This window comes from Chrysemys picta, chromosome 13, assembly GCF_011386835.1.
Source record: "Chrysemys picta bellii isolate R12L10 chromosome 13, ASM1138683v2, whole genome shotgun sequence".
In the NCBI taxonomy this organism is placed as follows: domain Eukaryota; kingdom Metazoa; phylum Chordata; order Testudines; family Emydidae; genus Chrysemys; species Chrysemys picta.
In genome coordinates this window covers 35,788,246-35,806,081 of record NC_088803.1, presented here as the reverse complement: position 1 = coordinate 35,806,081, position 17,836 = coordinate 35,788,246, and positions in this window count along the sequence as shown.

Genomic DNA, 17,836 nt, shown 5'->3' with positions numbered 1-17,836 from the left:
GGCCGAAAGGCGTAGGGAAGGCCGTCTTCGCCCGGGAGTTTGGCGTCAGTGGGATCTGCCAATATCCTTTAGTCAAATCTAAGGTTGACAGATACTTGGCTCCCCCGAGGCGCTCTAACAGTTCATCCACTCTCGGCATTGGATAGGCATCAAAACGGGAGATAGCGTTGACCTTCCTGAAATCGATGCAAAACCGAGTCGTCCCGTCTGGTTTCGGAACTAGGACGATAGGGCTTTGCCACTCGTTCGTCGACTCCTCTACCACTCCCATCTCTAACATCGTCTCTACCTCCCGTCGCACTGTATCCCACATTTTCTTGGGCAACGGCCGGTGGTTATCCGTCACCCTCTTCCCGGGGTCGGTGGCGATATGATGACTCATTAAAGTCGTCTGTCCGGAAACTTCTCTACCACCCGTTGTAGTTGCCCCCTTTGTCTGGGGCTGAGGCCTGACCCCAACGTGACCGGTCCGGGGTCGGGAAGGTCTCCTGCTAGGGGTCCAAGTTCCGAATCTGGGGTGGACGGGCCAATGAACATGGCTTCCCGGGTTTTCCAGGCCTTTAGAAGGTTAATGTGATAAATGCGCGTCTCTTTACGTCGACCAGGTAGTCTGACCTCGTAATCGACCGGCCCCACTCGTCGGATCACTTCATAGGGACCCTGCCATTTGGCTAGGAGCTTCGACTAGGCAGAGGGCAGTAAAAGCAGCACCCGATCGCCTGGGGTGAACTTCCTCCCTCTAGTCCCTCGATTATAGAGGCGCTCCTGGCATGCCTGGGCCCGTTCCAGGTTTTCACGGGCGAAGGCCCCTAACGTTTGGAGTCGCTCCCGGAGTTGTAGCACGTATTGTGGGGTCCCAAGGACCCGTGTGTTTCCCACTCCCACTCCTCCTTCAGGAGATCCAGTATTCCCCTGGGCTGCCTGCCATATAAGAGCTCGAAAGGCGAGAATCCCGTCGAGGCCTGTGGTACCTCTCTTATTGCAAACAGCAGGGCCGGCAATAAGGTGTCCCAATGCGAGGGGTCCTCCTCCACAAACTTCCGCAACATGGCTTTTAGCGTACCATTGAAACACTCTACCAAGCCATCGGTCTGCGGGGGGTAAACGGATGTCCGGAGGGTCCGGATATGGAGGAGGCGACATAGCTCGGCTATTAACTTGGAGGGCACATTGGTGCCCTGGTCCGTCAATATTTCCCCCGGTATCCCAACCCGGGCAAAAATCTTTACCAATTCGCCCGCAATGGTCGGTGCCGTCGCTGTCTTTAGGGGAACGGCTTCGGGATAGCGTGTTGCGTAGTCCACGACTACTAGTATAAAGCGGTTCCCTGTCTTACTTCGGTCAAGGGGGCCGATGAGGTCCATCCTGATCCGTTCAAAGGGTACCCCCACGACTGGCACGGGTACCAGGGGTGCAGGGGCTACCCCTTTCGGTCCGGCTCGCTGGCATTCTGGGCACGAGGCGCAAAAGTCTGCCACTTCCCGGTGGATGCCTGGCCAGAAAAACCGGCGGGCCACCCTCTGTAGGGTCTTCTCATGTCCCAGGTGTCCGGACCAAGCGTTTGCATGGGCTAAGTGGAGGAGGCCGGCTCGCAGTCTCCGGGGTACCAACAGCTGGCAGAACGTCTCCCGTGTCTGGGGTTCCTGCGCTATTCGGTACAGGCGGTCCTGCCGTCAGGGCCGGCTTTAGGAAGTGCGGGGCCCAATTCAAACATTTTTGGCGGGGCCCCGGCAGCGAAGACTAAAAAATAAAAAAACGTGTTTAAAAAAAAAAAGCCTTTCATTTCTTAGCAACTGGTTCCCTATAAAAAGTTCTGATTTAAGGGATATGCCACAGTATGTATTTTTTGTACCAATAGGGTTACCATACGTCTGTATTTTCCCGGAATTTTTAAAAATTCCTCCTGGACAGTGATTTAAAAACCAAAAAGCCTGACATGTCCGGGCAAATACGGATGTATGTTAACCCTAACTAAAGTTCTTTTTAAAAAAGAAGATGGGCCTGAACTAGAAATGAGCTCTGTTTCACATGTGTGGGTCCCCGCCCCTCCCTGGGGGTGTGCTAGGGTGATCAGATGTCCTGATTTTATAGGGACAGTCCCGATTTTGGGGACTTTTTCTTATATAAGATCCTATTACCCCCCACCCCCGTCCCGATTTTTCACACTTGCTGTCTGGTCACCCTAGGGTGTGCACATGTGTGGGTCCCAGCTGCTCCCTGCCCCCTCATTGAAGCAGGTGTGCAGGGTTACTGCCCTGGGAACTGCAGGGCACCAGTGGACATGGGGCTGGCTGGAGGCAGGGCAGGGGCTGGCTGGAGACAGGGGTGTGTGGGGTGGGCTGGCTGGCTTCAGGCAGGGCCACAGGGGGGTGCGGCATGGGTTGGCAGGGCTGGAGACAGAGGAGTGTGGGACTGGCTGGCTTCAGGCAGGGTGGTGCGGCAGGGGTTGGCTGGAGACAGGGCAGGGGGTGCAGAGCTGGTGCGGGCAGGGGTGTGTGTGGGGCTGGCTGGCTTCGGGCAGGGCCGTAGGGGGGTGCGGCAGGGGTTGGCTGTGGGAGGGGGTGCAGGGGTGGCTGCAGGCAGCGGCAGGGCAGGGGGGGCAGGGCTGGTGCGGGCAGGGCAGGGGGTGTGGCAGGGGCTGGCTGCGGGCAGGGTAGGGGGTGCGGTAGGGGCTGGCTGTGGGAGGGGGTGCAGGGCTGGCTGCAGGCAGCGGCAGGGCAGGGGGGGCAGGGCTGGTGCGGGCAGGGCAGGGGGTGTGGCAGGAGCTGGCTGCGGGCAGGGGGTGTGGCAGGGGCTGGCTGCGGGCAGGGCAGGGGGTGTGGCAGGGGCTGGCTGCGGGCAGGGTAGGGGGTGCAGCAGGGGCTGGCTGTGGGAGGGGGTGCAGGGCTGGCTGCAGGCAGCGGCAGGGCAGGGGGGGCAGGGCTGGTGCGGGCAGGGCAGGGGGTGTGGCAGGGGCTGGCTGCGGGCGGGGGGTGCGGGGCTGGCAGGAGACGGGCTGGCTGCAGGCAGGGAGTGCGGGGCTGGCTGCGAGCAGGGCAGGGGTGCAGCAGGGGCTGGCTGCGAGCAGGGCAGGGGTGCAACAGGGCTGGCTGCGGGTAGGGAATGCAGCAGGAGCTGGCTGCGAGCAGGGGGTGCGGGTACAGGGGGTACAGCCCACCCTGTACAGTAAGTGCCCCCTTCTCCTCCTCCTCCTCCCTCCCTCACCGGGGTAACAGCAGCAGCCCGGGGCTCGGGGGCTATTTAAAGGGCCTGGGGCTCCCCAGCTTCCACCGCCCCGGCCCTTTAAAAGCAGAGGGAGCCTTGGGGAAGCGGCGGGGCTCCGGCGGCTATTTAAAGGATGGGGGCAGCAGAGGCAGCTGGAGCCCCGGCCCTTTAAATAGCCCCCAGAGCCCCCCACTATCCCAGGGCTCTGGGGGCTATTTAAACGGCCCGGGGCTCCCCTGCTTCTACCGCCCCAGCCCTTTAAAAGCAGAGGGAGCCTTGGGGAAGCGGTGGGGCTCCTGCGGCTATTTAAAGGGCCAGGGCGGTAGAAGCAACGGGAGCCCCGGTCTTTTTAAATAGCCCCCAGAGCCGCGCAGCCCTACCCCAGGGCTCCAGCAGTGGGGCTCTGGTGGCCATTTAAAGAGTCTGGGGCTCCAGCCCCTGCTGGGAGCCCCAGGCCCTTTAAATTGCCCGCTGGGCAACCCTGGTACAGCTCACCAGCTCTTGCCAGTATGCTGTACCAGGGCTTGGGCGCGGGGCCCTCTTAGGGGTGGGGCCCGATTCAGGAGAATTGGTTGAATTGGCCTAAAGCCGGCCCTGGGTGGGGGTATGGCCACAGAGCCGCAGGGAGGGGAACCCTGAGGTGTGGGGGCTGGGTGGGTACTGGGAGTTCCTCCTGAAGGGACGGGGGTTGGCCAAGGTCACTCAGCCCCGGGGTGTGGGAGGGGGACTGGCTGAGGGCACTCAGAGCCCCAGGAAGTTGGGGGGGGCTGAGGGGAGGGACTGGCCAGGGGCACTCAGAGCTCGGGGGAGGGGCTGTCCGGGGGGGCACTCACAGCCCCAGGAGATGGGTGGGGGAGGGGCACACAGGATTTCAGGAATTTCCTGGCAGTGAAGAGCTGCTGGCGGCAGGGAGGAGCCAGCCGTGACAATCCCCACTTGGGATCCCTGGCTGGGCTAGTGGCTATGGGGGCCCGTGGCCAAGCTGCAGCAGAAGGTGACCTGAAGGAAATGCCTCGGCCTCGGCCTCCTGCTAGGAAGGGCCTGGGCCAGACAATGACCCACCGCGCAGTGTCCCAGCTCCCTGCCCCACACCTGCGGGGCACGGCCCCTCCTCTGTAGGGAGGTTGGCATGTACCTTAGTGCTGCTTCCTCCATCCCCAAAGGCCTCTCCCAGCCAGTCTCTGGCAACCCCTGCCGTTCAATATGCACATTACCCTGCTGTGACATACTGGGGGGGGACCCCTCGGGGACGGGGGGACTGTCACACAGCTGGGCAATTTAACCCGGCTGGGCCGGGGTGACTGTCTCCCTGGAGCTGGGGTCTCAGCCCAGGTGTCTCTCTGCCCTTCCCCCAAGTCGCCCCCGGGCAAGGTGGGAGCACCCCACGTTGCGTTCCAGCCCCACATTCACACCCACAAGTGCTGGTGGGTTCCAATCCCAGCTGAACACGCCCACCCGGCCCTAGTGGGGCCCAGCGCTGCCCCACAGACCCTCTGGCTCTCCAAGCCCGCTCTTACCCATCACCGCAGCACGTCTGGCTCAGGCTGAACGCTGCTCCTCTGTGCAGAGAGGCTGGCACTTCTCGCTCCTGCCGTACGAGGGGCAGGTGCTGCTACCGACTGCTCCCCCTAACCACCGCCCTGCTGCGCTCTGGGGATGCTGCCCTGCTGTGGAGCTCTCAGGTGTCTTGAAATGGAATTTGTTTGGAGAGAAACTGCTAAGGAGCCTTATCAGCCCCGAGCAGAGAGTACCTGGGAGCCTGCCTGGGTCGGGCGGGTCTGGTACAACCTCCCCCCAGATAAGGCTCTTCCCTGGACCTGCCACCCATTGGAATCTGGAACGATTCCCTCCGAGGTAACACCCGGGGCAGCCAGGGCAGGGCAGGGCATGGCCTGCTCCCCTGGAGCGTTAGGGCTTTCAGGATTCAGAGGTGTCCGCGGAGCAGGTTGTGATTGTACGTTAAAGCAGCGAAGAAAGTTGGGGGGGCAGAGGAATTGGGTGCTGTAGCCCCCCCATGCCTGGGGCTTATTTGAAAGGCAGCTGTCACACTGTCCCCTTTATCGGGAGTGCCCACTACACCCATCTCATGTAGTCCTCGGCACGAGAAGGGGGAGCACGTTCCCAGCTGAACGGCGTTCGTCCAGGACTCACTGACCCCTATTCCAGGATGGGGGAGTGACCTGAGAGAGAGGTCACCATGTAGCCTGCAATCATCAGTGGCTTCTGGATTCCTCTGGGAAAGAGTTAACCAGGGGCTTAGTTTAGTCCACACTTGGCTTTCTCGGCAGTGCTGGACTCTGGTGGCAGGGAGGGGTCCAGCTGGCACCCTTTCACCTGGCAGGGAAAGTGACCTAAAGGTTAGGATGTTCTCACAGGCTATCGTAGTTACTGGGACCTTGGCAGGGAGGATTGGTGGCTTGTGGGGCATCGGATACCTCCCCTCCTCCTAGAGCTGTGCAGTAACCAGAACATTACCCCTGCGAGGAGAGGGTTTCGGGGACCCTGGGATCTTGGGAGCCAGGGCTTCTCTCGGCAGCCTGGAAGCCCAGGCCCCCCATCAGCCTGTCAAGCAGGTGGGCAGGCGGGCGAGCTGGCAGGGAGCCAAGCAGCTTTCCGTGTGAAACCTGCCTGCTTTCTGTCTGAAGGTTTGTCCACATCGACGTGTTCCCACGAAACGTTTGGATTTTGACAAGCTGGCAATTTCTGATGGAAAAACAGTTCCACTGGCAAATTCTGACCAGCGCCTCTCCTGACCGCACAGCTCCCTGCATCTTTGCTGAGCGTGGAATCTGAATGGACTTGACACGTGTGGAGCAGGGAGCTGGGATAGCGGGGGACTCGGGGGCTATTTAAAGGGCCGGGGCTCCAGCTGCCTCTGCTGCACCCCGTCCCCGCACCAGCCCTGCACCCCCTGTCCGCAGCCAGCCCCTGCTGCACCCCTGCCCTACCTCCAGCCCCGCCCCCCCTGTTCTGCCTGCACCAATCCCGCCCCCCTGCCCTGCCTGCAGCCAGCCCTGCACCCCCTGCCAACAGCCAGCCTCTGCCGCACCCCCTGCCCTGTCTCCAGGCAACCCCTGCTGCACCCCCCTGCGGCCCTGCCCAAAGCCAGCCAGCCCCACACACCCCTGTCTCCAGCCAGCCCCGCACCCCTTGCCATGCCTGCAGCCAGACCCTACCTCCAGTGAGCCCCTGCCCTGCCTCCAGCCAGCCCCATGTCCACTGGTGCCCTGCAGTTCCCAGGGCAGTAACCCTGCACACCTGCTTCAATGAGGGGGGCAGAGAGCAGCTGGGACCCACACATGTGCACACCACTAGGGTGACCAGACAGCAAGTGTGAAAAATCGGGACAGGGGGTGGGGGATAAATAGGATCCTATAAGAAAAAGACCCAAAAATCGGGACTGTCCCTATAAAATCAGGACATCTGGTCACCCTAGCACACCCTCAGGGAGTGGCGGGGACCCACACACGTGAAACAGAGCTCATTAATAACCGATCAACAGCATATATGATGCAATGTACATAATATATAATTTTATTATTTATATAATTATGGAAAGTAAATAATACATGGAAGAAATGAAAGGCTTTTTTTTCCATTATTTTTTTTGTTAGTCATCCCTGCCGGGGCCCCGCCAAAAATGTTCGAATTGGGCCCCGCCCTTCCTAAAGCCGGCCCTGCTGGAGAGAACAGGAGGATTCAGTCAGCAGGGGCTGCCGATCCGTCCCATTCACCAGGGCTGCCATTCTGCGGCTTCAGCATTAGTGGCTGGGGTGACTTGGGGAAAAGTCTCAACCTCCCCACATCCCACTTCACTGCTGCCAGAATCCCTCCTGCCCCCCCCCCCGGCTACAGTCCCCTCCCTACCCAACCTGGGTGGGGCTGGAGGAGAGGGGTCTGAGAACTTGAGCTGTGGATTGGAGGTGGAACAGCTGTCAGGGGCACTGAAGGGGAGGTGGCAGGAGCTCCCCGTACAAGGAGGGGGCTTGCCACTGGAGGTCACTAGGAAGGACAACAAGACTCCATCCTGGGGGTCAGGAGGGGGAATCCATCCCTCAGAGGTGGGCAGGGGCTGGGTGGAAATGCTGCTGGTTCCAGGGGCCGTTAATCCCCCCTGATTCCTCGGAGGCGTCTGAGTCTCAGACAGGTTCTCGTTCCCTTGCAGCATGAGGACGTCACGGCCAATGTGATGCGCCAGCTCCGTATCATGCGGCACTTGCGCCAGGTGCCCGAGGCGCTGCAGGGCCTGTCCCTCTGAGGCCACCAGCAACTCCTGCTCCCTGCTGCAGGTACTGCTCTGGCTCTCTGTAAATGGGGAGCTAGTGGAAGGAGAAATGGAGCCCCCTGGCACTCACAGAAAGCTGATTACAGAATGAGCCCGAACTGAGAGGCACCATATCCGCCCCCCTAAAGAGCCAGACTTCAGTGGTGATACAGCCCAGCTGGGGTAGCAACAGGATTGAGAACGAGGTAGGAAGTTCAGAGCAGCAAGGAAAGCCTGGAGGGGAATTTGAGAAGAGAGGTTGGAAAAGTGCAGCAAAGAGAAAGGTGCAGACCTAGCTGTTGGGTCCAGGGCCCTGAGCTGCTGTCAATGTCAGGGTGGGACTGGGTTCCCCTACCGGCCCCAGAGGAGGTGGCGTACACGCACCTGGAGAGGGTTCCCAAGCCCAGCAAGGGGGCTACAGGCTGAGCAAGTGCCCCAGCGATGGCAGAAGGACTTCTGTCTGTGGAAAGACCTCTTTGGACTTTTAGTGTGAGGCAAGCTGGGCCCCAGAAGGGTGGACTAAAGGTGGTGACCTGGCCGGAGTTACCAGGCAGAGAAACTGCCGTGGTGCTGGAGCGACCATGGATGGGGGACGCTAGCCCAGCGAGAGGGCTGTGATGCCATGCCTGGCCGCCGGGGGGCACCTAACGATGAGTAGATTCATTTATGATTGGCATAGTTGGCAGGATTGAGTTCCCCCTGTGATCCGTGAGGGAAGTCTTGGTTGCTGAAGGAATCACAGAATATCAGGGTTGGAAGGGACCTCCGGAGGTCATCTAGTCCAACCCCCTGCTCAAAGCAGGACCAATCCCCAGACAGATTTTTGCCCTGATCCCTAAATGGCCCCCTCAAGGATTGAGCTTACAACCCCGGGTTTAGCTGGCCAATGCTCAAACCACTGAGCTATCCCTCCCCCAAGCAGGTGTATCAAGGGACCAAGCTGGTCGCTGGATTTCCCACTTCAGTTCCAGGGACTGGCTAAGCAGCCAAAGCAGATCTAGGGGTTTCTCCAGCAGCTCCTAGAAGACCAACAGACGCAGAAGGAAGTGCAGGTGGAGCTACAGACGCAGGAGCAGCAATACCTGTGAGAGATCCTGCAAAGGGAAATCAACCCAGGGTCTGCTATGCCCATGGACAAAAAGAGCAGAGAAGGAGAGCATGCCTGGGCTGTGCTGAGAAAGTTAGCCCAGGGAGAAGGGCATGAGAAAGTGTACAAGCGTGGCCTAATGCCAAGATGGGAGCAAGAGTTCTTTGTTTTGGGGGCAGAGAAGCAGGCCATATCAAAAGACACGGCCTGCTTAGGAAATTGCTGAGTGGCTGAACGAGGGGCCAGGGCCCTAAGAAGTTAGAAAGAAAGGAGAAGGTGTCCTCTGACACAAACCCCCATGAGGCAGGCAAGGTGGAGGTGGCTGGGGTGGCCATGGACCTTGCAGACCCTCCACCAACACACCCTGTTGGGTGCTGCAGGGAGAAGAAGGACAAAATGATTGGCCCAGAGATGAAGCAGACTGGAGGAGGGACAAACGCAAGGGTGGAGCAGTCCATGGTGGGTTCTCAGACCCTGACCGAAAAGGTTTTGGCATATGCAGTGGCAGTAGCAAAAAGGCAACAGAAGACGCTAAAGGCTTCAGAAGAGGCTCTGCAAGCAGCTGTTCATGAGACTGAGTGGCTGCAGGAAGAGCGTCGGGATACTGCAGAAGAGAAGGTTTGCCCCGAGCGAGCTGGCAGTGGAGCTGCAGATACTGCGCACAGGCTGTACAAGCGCGCAGCCGGTGACAGCGATGAGATGAGGAGGGATGAAGCTTGGAGAACAATAGAACTTGCCCCCGCGTGGGCCAGGTTCTAAGGAGGAGGGTATATAACGGGGGGCTTGGCCTGTGGGCTATAAAGCCTGGAGCTAGGCCAAATGGATTACAGAGTGAGCTCCAGCAGAGGGGAAACCAGGGGAAACCGCAACAAAGGTACAGGAGCAGGCCTAGCTGTTCGGTACAGGGCCTTGGGGCAGAACCTAGAATCCAGGGTAGGACTGGTTCTCCCACGGTCTCTAAGGAAGGGGATGTACAGGGCCATAGAAAGGGCTACCAAGGCCAGCAAGAGCAGGCCGAGCCAAAGTCAGGCTGAGGAAAAGCCCCCAAGGGACAGAGGATCTTGTTTCAATTAAAGACATTTTTTGACTTTTCGTTTGGGATGAGCGCGACCCAGGAAGGAGTGGACTAAAAGATGGTCGCCTGGCCGAAGGGCTGAGTTCCCAGCCAAAAACCTGCTGGCGGGCGTGCTAGCCCAAGAAATCTGTGACCCCAGGCCTTGAAGGAAGGGGCACCTATCAGTGAGTGAACTCTGTTACAAGCCTGCTTCCATTGTGGAAACAGCCTGGTATTGGAGAGTGGTGGGGATGGCCTGTGGGCGAGGATGGCTGGAGGGGTCATACAGGAGGGGCAGCAGCCTCCAGTGAGGAGATCAGGGAACGGGTTGTTTGCAGTCCTGCCACTGAGCGGTAACGTGATCCTGGCCAGGTCACTCTCCCACCTGGTGCCTCACTTTCTCTGTCTTTGAAATGGGGATCATCCCGACCCACATTAAGAAAGGGTTTGATCCTCTGCTCTTGCTTCCCAAATCCCTGCCCTCCTTGCCCCACACAGGCCTCTGCTCTGTTGCTCAAACTCCCATGCACATGTTAGTGCCTGTGTCACCCCCGCAACTGCAAGGTCTCATGTACAGTGTCCTGCCAGCAAACTGAAGCTGCCACTAGATCCAGAATAGGAATCGCAGTTCCTGTGCACTGCCCTGAATGGAGTCTAAACCCTGGGCATGGGGAAGGCCAATGCTCACATCCAGGTAGATCATCAACCTACTCCTCTGTCCCAGGAGCAGGAAGGCCTCTGGTTCGTGCTCCCTTCGGTAGCTGGAGCTGCTGAGTTGGGAGTGTGGTGGGCAGAGATGGGAACAGGCCATAGGATGAATCAAGTGTCAGGGGGAGACTCCCTGTGTGTGGGAGATGATGTTGCCCCTCTGTAGGGAATCCCTTCCTTGCAGATGCTGGGCTTTGGGTGCTGGACTCTGCCAGGAAGCCCAGCTCCCATCCCTAATAGCTTGGCTGTTCCCTAGACTGCTGTGCACCAGGCCCTCTGCATAGAGCTGCTTTGGGCAAGGACTACAGGGCCTGCTGTCATCCTGGCAGGTGTCACAACAGGTTCCATAATCCTGACCCCTGGTCTCCCTCCGCTGGCAGGCTCTGAGCAAGGCCTGCCCAGAGAACATGGATGACGAGCTCTCAATCCTGCTGACAGCACCCCCCAGCACAGACAAACTCCAGCACATCTTGGAGGTGAGCAGAATGGGGAGGGGCAGCAGGGGTTTTACCTTAGCCCTGGGGACTCCTAGAAAGAAGAGACTGGAAAATCCATGTTTCTATTGGATCCTTCCGAGTATGCATTAGTGATATAAACTCACTGGGTGACCTTGGGGTAACTCACTTCCCCCTTACGGCATCAGTCTTCTCCACTATCAAATCTACACTGGGGAAGAAGGACAGAAGCCCCGACAATCACCTTCACCTCTGGGTGTCTGGTCCTGGGAGCTGAAACCAACTGGACTATCTGCCCCATCTCCTAAACTGCCCTGTCTTTCCCTCCTAGGGCCTTGTCCTTAGTGCTCAGCCTGGCCCCTTCCCAGCTTGTCCCTGACCTTTAAAGGACTCTCCAAGCCCCTCCCATGCCTGCTTCCCTTGGGGTCTCTCTCCTGGCTGAGCACAGGCTGCCCTTCTATCTCTCAGCAGGCCTGGGTCCTAGTCACAGGCTGCGTCTTGTCACGTGACCCCCACACTTATTCCCATCCCCCTAGGGAGCTGCATCACCTGGGCCAGGTGCAGTTGAGCTCCAACCCCTTTCCTGGCCATCTCACCCTGGGACAGGTTGAAACTGGAAACCTGTGGGTAACAGTAACTGGTTGCTCGCAAAGGTGCTGAAGACACAATGGAAGAGGAAATCCTTTGGCCTGGATTGAAATTATTCCGACTGAAAGTGAATGAGAGAAAATAGGTTCAGAGTTCTCTTCCTAGCAGCAGAAAATGTAGCGATTGATAGAGGTTCAGGTCAGAAAGGACCATTATGTGCATCTAGTCGCCCCTCCTGTATAACTCAGGGCCTAGAATGTGACCAAGTGGTTCCTTCAGCCAACCATAGCATGGGACTGAGCCAGATCACGTCTTTTGGAACGACATCCACATGCAGGAGAGCCAGCTGGCTACCAGAAAATCTCTCTTCTGCAGTGATGTGGGGTTAAGGGACATGACGGAAAAGACATGGCAGCTGTGACTAAACTTAGAGCAGGGTGGGAAACCGAGACACAGTTGGGACCTGTCTACACTACAGGTCTGTCGTGCATTTGTAAGCTGCTGACCCCCACATGTTGTTCAGAGCCTATGGACAACACAGCTCCTAAAGTGTGTTTGTTCTGTGCTTATCCGGTATGTACCAGCAGGGCTGGACAGCCTTTCTCACTGTGCTGTGGGGAGCAGGTCCTGGGTACTAAGGGTCTGAAGAAGCTCTCAAGGACTAATTTTTTAAAATAATTGTTATCAATGAATTGGGAGAAAACATACAATCACTGCGGATAAGATTGGGGGGTGACAAAATACAGGCAGAGTGGTAATTCCTGATGGCGAGAGGGCAGTGATATACAGTGATCTGGCTCATTCGGCCAGCTGGACCCATTCAAAGAAAACAAATTTGAGCAGAGCCCAGTGCAAGGTCCTATACGTAGCCACAAGGCACGCCGGCCACACCTCCAGAATGGGGATGTGTATCCAGGAAAGCAGTGACTCTGAAAAGGATTTAGGGGCCATAGTGGAGAAGCCACTCAACATGAGCTCCCAGGGTGAACAGGGCTAAAGCCATCTTTAGACGAAGGAGCAGAGCCGTGAGTAGGATAGGGAGGTGACACAGCAGCAGTGAGACTGCTATTGGAATACTGCCTCCAGTGTTGGTGTCCTCCTTTGAAAAAGATGGTCCTAGAAATTGGAGCTGGGGCAGCAAAGAGCCACCAAATGTTCTGAGGGCTGGAGAAAAATGCCTTCTAGTGAGCTATTGAAAGAGCTCAACCTGTTTAGCTTATCAAAAGAAGTTTGAAAGGTGACTTCACTGAAGTGTTGAAGTGCCTTAATGGAGAGAAAATATTGGGTATTAAAGGGCTCTTTAATCGAGCAGAGAAAGGCAGAACAAGACCCAATGGCTGGAAGGTGAAAAGAGACAACTTCCTATGACAAATAAGGCACAAATATTCAACAGCGAGGATGATTGACCACAGGAAGAAGCTACCATGGAAAGTGGTGGATTCTCCATCTCTTGATGTCATTTAATAAAGACTAGATGCCTTTCCGGAATGTGTTTGCCCCAAAAGTAGCTATTGTGGTAGACAGGAGGCCTGTGATATGCAGGGGGTCAGATTAGATGCTCTAACGATCTCTGCTGCCCATAAAGTCTACTCATTTCTGAGAAACCGAGTGTAGCATTGGGAGCAGCCTCTGCTTATTAAACAATCAGTTTGTCAGCACCTGCAGGACAATTTGGTTCTTAGGACTAGTGAGCATGGACTTGTCAAGAACAAATCATTCCAGACCAATCCTAGCTCCTTCTTTGGCAGGGTTAGGGGCCCGGTGGAGGTGGGTAAACAGTAGATGTGATCTATCTTGGTGTTAATAAGGCTTTTGACACAGTCCCATAGGACATTCTCACAAGCAAACAGATGCTGCTTAGCACTGTCAGAGCAGCTTTTGCTGGGGGATTCTCCCAGCACTTTCCAATAGTGGGAAAGTATGAAATCCCCATTTGACTGCTGGGGACAGAGCCTAGAGGGGGCAGCAACTTACCCCAAGTCCCACAGGTCAATAGGAAACCAGCAATGGAACCCAGGAGTCCTGACTCCCAGTTCCCTGCTCCAATCACTCCAGTGGAGTACACTCCCTCTCAAAGCAGGGGGACCGGACATGAGTGCCTGGTTGTAATTGCCAGCTGTGGGAGGGAGTGTGCAGCAGTGGTTAGTGAAGGGGCCTGGAAATAAGGACTGCTGGGTCTATTGGAGAGTGTCACTAGGAGCAGTGCATAAGATGAGGTGTCCTATCATGTTTACTCAGATCAGATTAGGACATAATAGAATGGCTGAAATAGTTTATTTTATTTGTATTGTATTATTTTGCAATTGTTAAGAGCAGCAACTACTTAGCTCAGACTGAAGCAGCTTATCTAATTTTTGAGATCTAAGTGTCTCCTCTTTGAGTGCGATGAGACAATTTAACACATTGTGACAAAGAATTTTCATTGCCACTTGTTATGATTTCAAGAAACAAACTGGTTTAGTTTGAATAGGATTTTCGGTCAGAAACGGTTTCAATGAAATTTCCCCACCATCTCGATTCCTGGGCTCTATCTCTGCCTTTCGGGGGGCGGGGGGGTTGCTGTCTGTTAGAACAGGAGTCTGATTTGGATAGGGATAGAGACCTCTTTAATGTTTTTAATGAAGTAAATACTAATGGCAATTGTGTGATCATGGGAGACTTTAACAGATATAGACTGGAGGACAAGTGCTATTAATATAATAGGGCTCAGATTTTCCTAGATGTGATAGCTGATGGATTCCTTCACCAAGTAGTTGCTGAACCAACACGAGGGGATGCCATTTTAGATTTGGTTTTGGTGAGTAGTGAGGATCTCTTAGAAGAAATGGTTGTAGGGGACAGCCTTGGTTTGAGCGATCATGAGCTAATTCAGTTTAAACTAAATGGAAGGGTAAACAAAAATAGATCTGTGACTAGGGTTTTTTTTTCCAAAAGGGCTAACTTAAAAAAATTAAGGAAATTAGTTAGGGAAGTGGATTGGATTGAAGGACTTGTGGAACAGATGGATCAGACTGAACAGATTCCAAACCTCTCGGAGGCTCTTACCTTCTAAACAGAGACGTCTGTTTTCTAGTAAAATCAGGAAAAAGAAAGGAGAAAACTCAAAAGAGGTTCCTCCTGGCGCTCACGTACGTGACCCCTAATACTCTCTCAGTCCTCAAAGAGAGACCTCGAGAAGGAGACTTGCTGAAGCAAAGCTACAGGGGACTCAGAGGTTTCCCTGGCCCTGAGCCCCTGTCCTGCCTGGCTGATGTCAGCATCTCTCTGTGAGGTCACCAGCTCCCCAGCACCTTTGACCAATAGGCTGAGGTCCTGCAAAAGGCCTTTGTGATGTCACTGTCACACCCACCCCTCCCCTGCAGTGCTAATGTCCTGCCACAGGGCAGACACTTTGGAGGTTTGAGCTACTCTCAGTGGATCACCCCGCTCAATGAGTGTTCATTCTAGGAAGCAAGCCGGCTAGACAGTAAAACAGCAGAGGCTGCTCCCAATGCTACACTCGGTTTCTCAGAAATGAGTAGACTTTATGGGCAGAAGAGACAGTTAGAGCATCTAATCTGACCCCCTGCATATCACAGGCCTTTCTGCACCATATGGGGCAGGCAGAGCTCTGCCTGGGCGCAGGGGGAATGGGATGGGGGTAGATCAAGGAAAGGGGGGAGGGGAATGGGTGTGAGGGAAAGAGCTCCTGTCCCAGATGAAGGAATTTGGGGGCAGAGGAAAGGACCCTGCTCCACAGAGAGGGGAGAGGGTTTCTGTGAGTGCCAGGGGGCTCCATTTCCCCTTCCACTAGCTCCCCATTTACAGAGAGCCAGAGCAGTACCTGCAGCAGAGAGCGGGAGTTGCTGGTGGCCTCAGAGGGACAGGCCCTGCAGCCCCTCGGGCACCTGGCGCAAGTGCCGCATGACACGGAGCTGGCGCATCACATTGGCCGTGACGTCCTCCTGCTGCAAGGGAACAAGAACCTGTCTGAGACTCAGATGCCTCCGAGGAATCAGGGGGGATTAACGGCCCCTGGAACCAGCAGCATTTCCACCCAGCCCCTGCCCACCTCTGAGGGATGGATTCCCCCTCCTGACCCCCAGGATGGAATCTTGTTGTCCTTCCTAGTGACCTCCAGTGGCAACCCCCCTCCTTGTACGGGGAGCTCCTGCCACGTCCCCCTCAGTGCCCCTGACAGCTGTTCCACCTCCAATCCACAGCTCAAGTTCTCAGACCCCTCTCCTCCACCCCCACCCAGGTTGGGTAGGGAGGGGACTATAGCGGGGGGGGGGACAGGAGGGATTCTGGCAGCAGTGAAGTATGATGTGGGGAGGTTGAGACCTTTCCCCAAGTCACCCCAGCCACTAATGCTGAAGCCGCAGGATGGCAGCCCTGGTGAATGGGACGGATCAGCAGCCCCTGCTGACTAGGCTTACCATACGTCCGGTTTTTCCCGGACATGTCCTGCTTTTCGGCAATCAAACCCCCGTCCGGGGGGAATTGCTGAAAAGCCAAACATGTCCGGGAAAATGCCGGCCGGGCACTTCCCCTCCCGCGGCTGCTCTGCTCCGCTCCTCCCCTCTCAGACTTTAAGAGCCGAGCTGCCCGAGCCAGTGCTACCGGCTTTGGGCAGCCCCCCCCGCCTCCGGACCCACGAGCCGCCGGCCAGGCACTTCCCTTCCCGGGCTCCAGCTGAGCTGCTCCGCTCCTCCCCTCTCAGATTTTAAGAGCCGAGCTGCCCGAGCCAGTGCTACCAGCTTCGGGCAGCCCCCGCTGCCTCCGGACCCCGAGCCACGGGCCAGGCACTTCCCTTCCCGGTTCCAGCTGCTCTGCTCCGGCGGCTCGGAGGAAGCGCCGGCCGGGGGCGCAGGGTCTGGTGGCTGCCTGGCAAACCGTGAAGCCGGTAGCGCTGGGGCAGCCCTTTCCCCATGACTGGGAGTGGGAGGGAGGAGGGGGCGGAGTTAGGGCGGGGGAAAGGGTGGCGTTGGGGCGGGGCTAGGGGAGGGGAAATGGGCGGGGCCAGGGCCCGTGGAGGGTCCTCTTTTTTTATTTATTAGACATGGTAACCCTACTGCTGACTGAATCCTCCTGTTCTCTCCAGAACGGGTCCAGCCTTCCCAGCAGCAGGACAAGCGTCCCCTTCCCATGTGCCTCAGCCCTGCCTGGTCAGACGCCATCACCCATCAGTCCTTGGCCTCCCAGGCTGCCAGTGATGGGAGCAACTCTGGGTGGTGGCTCGGGTGACACAGACACCAGACCACTAGGAATTGGGTGCGGCCCTGTGGGACAGGAGAGTCTCGCAGAGGGCACTTGGGGGACTCTCCTGCCCTTCCCAAGAGCAATAGCACCCTGTCCTAAGAACATAAGTCTGGGATGAGGCAAAGCTTGCCATTAATTAGCCTGGCTAAAGAGCTGGGTGGAGCTGCTCCGGGGACAAGCTGGCTCGCTCCTGCTCATGGAGGTGAATTCATCTCCCTTCCCAGGAGCACCTGCTCTCCCTTTCATTCCCCACCAGGCAACTTGTGCCATGCCAGCGAATGGCCACAGGATGGGAATGAGGCCTGGGCCCCGCCCCAATCTCCTGAGTCTAATGCAGCTGCTCACCTTGTCCCCCATCAGCTGCTGGGTTTCCCCCAGGAGGGAGTAGGTGACAGGGAGAGAGACACACACACATTTGTCCTTCTGGTTGCAGGGCTTGTGTCCTTCCAATCCCATTGGTGGCTGCACAGTGGGCAGAGTCCTCGCTGCGTGCCCGGCCCAACAGAATTGCAGGGCGTGGTGTGGAACACAGAAAGAGATAGAGAGACTCATCCTCCAGCCGGGGTCAGCCCCCAAGGAAGCCTGGAGCACAGGGCTGTGGGCAGGGCCCTCCATGAGGACTTGCTTCCCCAGCTGCTCCAGGATGACAGGGAGGCATGAACCTGGAGCACAGTCCCCTTAAAAGCCCAGAGTCACCACTTAACTAGGACAAGAAGAACTTGACTCAAGCCAGGCTCACTCTCTGCTCTGACTCTGCCTCCCCAAGAGGAACACTCCTAACCCACAGCCCCTGCAGCAGCAGATCTTACAGCCCGTGGGAGCCAGATCACCTACGCCTGGAGTCAGGAAGCTGGGGTCAGAGGTCACTTATGTCAAACTCAGGGAGGGTGATGGTGAATCTGAGCAGGGCCGTGCTGCTCTTAACGGCCCTGGCTCTCTCTCGCGGCACCCTGGACACGATCCAGTAGTTAATGTGCTGTGGGGAAAGGAGGCAGATCAGGATCAATGGGCACAGACACACACCCATCCCCAGGGGGCTGAGACATTGTGCGCAGGGTGGAATATCTGATTCATTGATTGCAGAGCTTTGGAAGGGGATTGTTGCCCGCAGGACGATTCTTGAATCCTGCAGGTCACAACTTGTCATTGTCTCTCTAGACTGGAACAATGTTCAGTGTCGGGGCTGGTCCCATCCTCCCTGCACTCCTGATTCCTGAACAATCCCCTCAGAAATC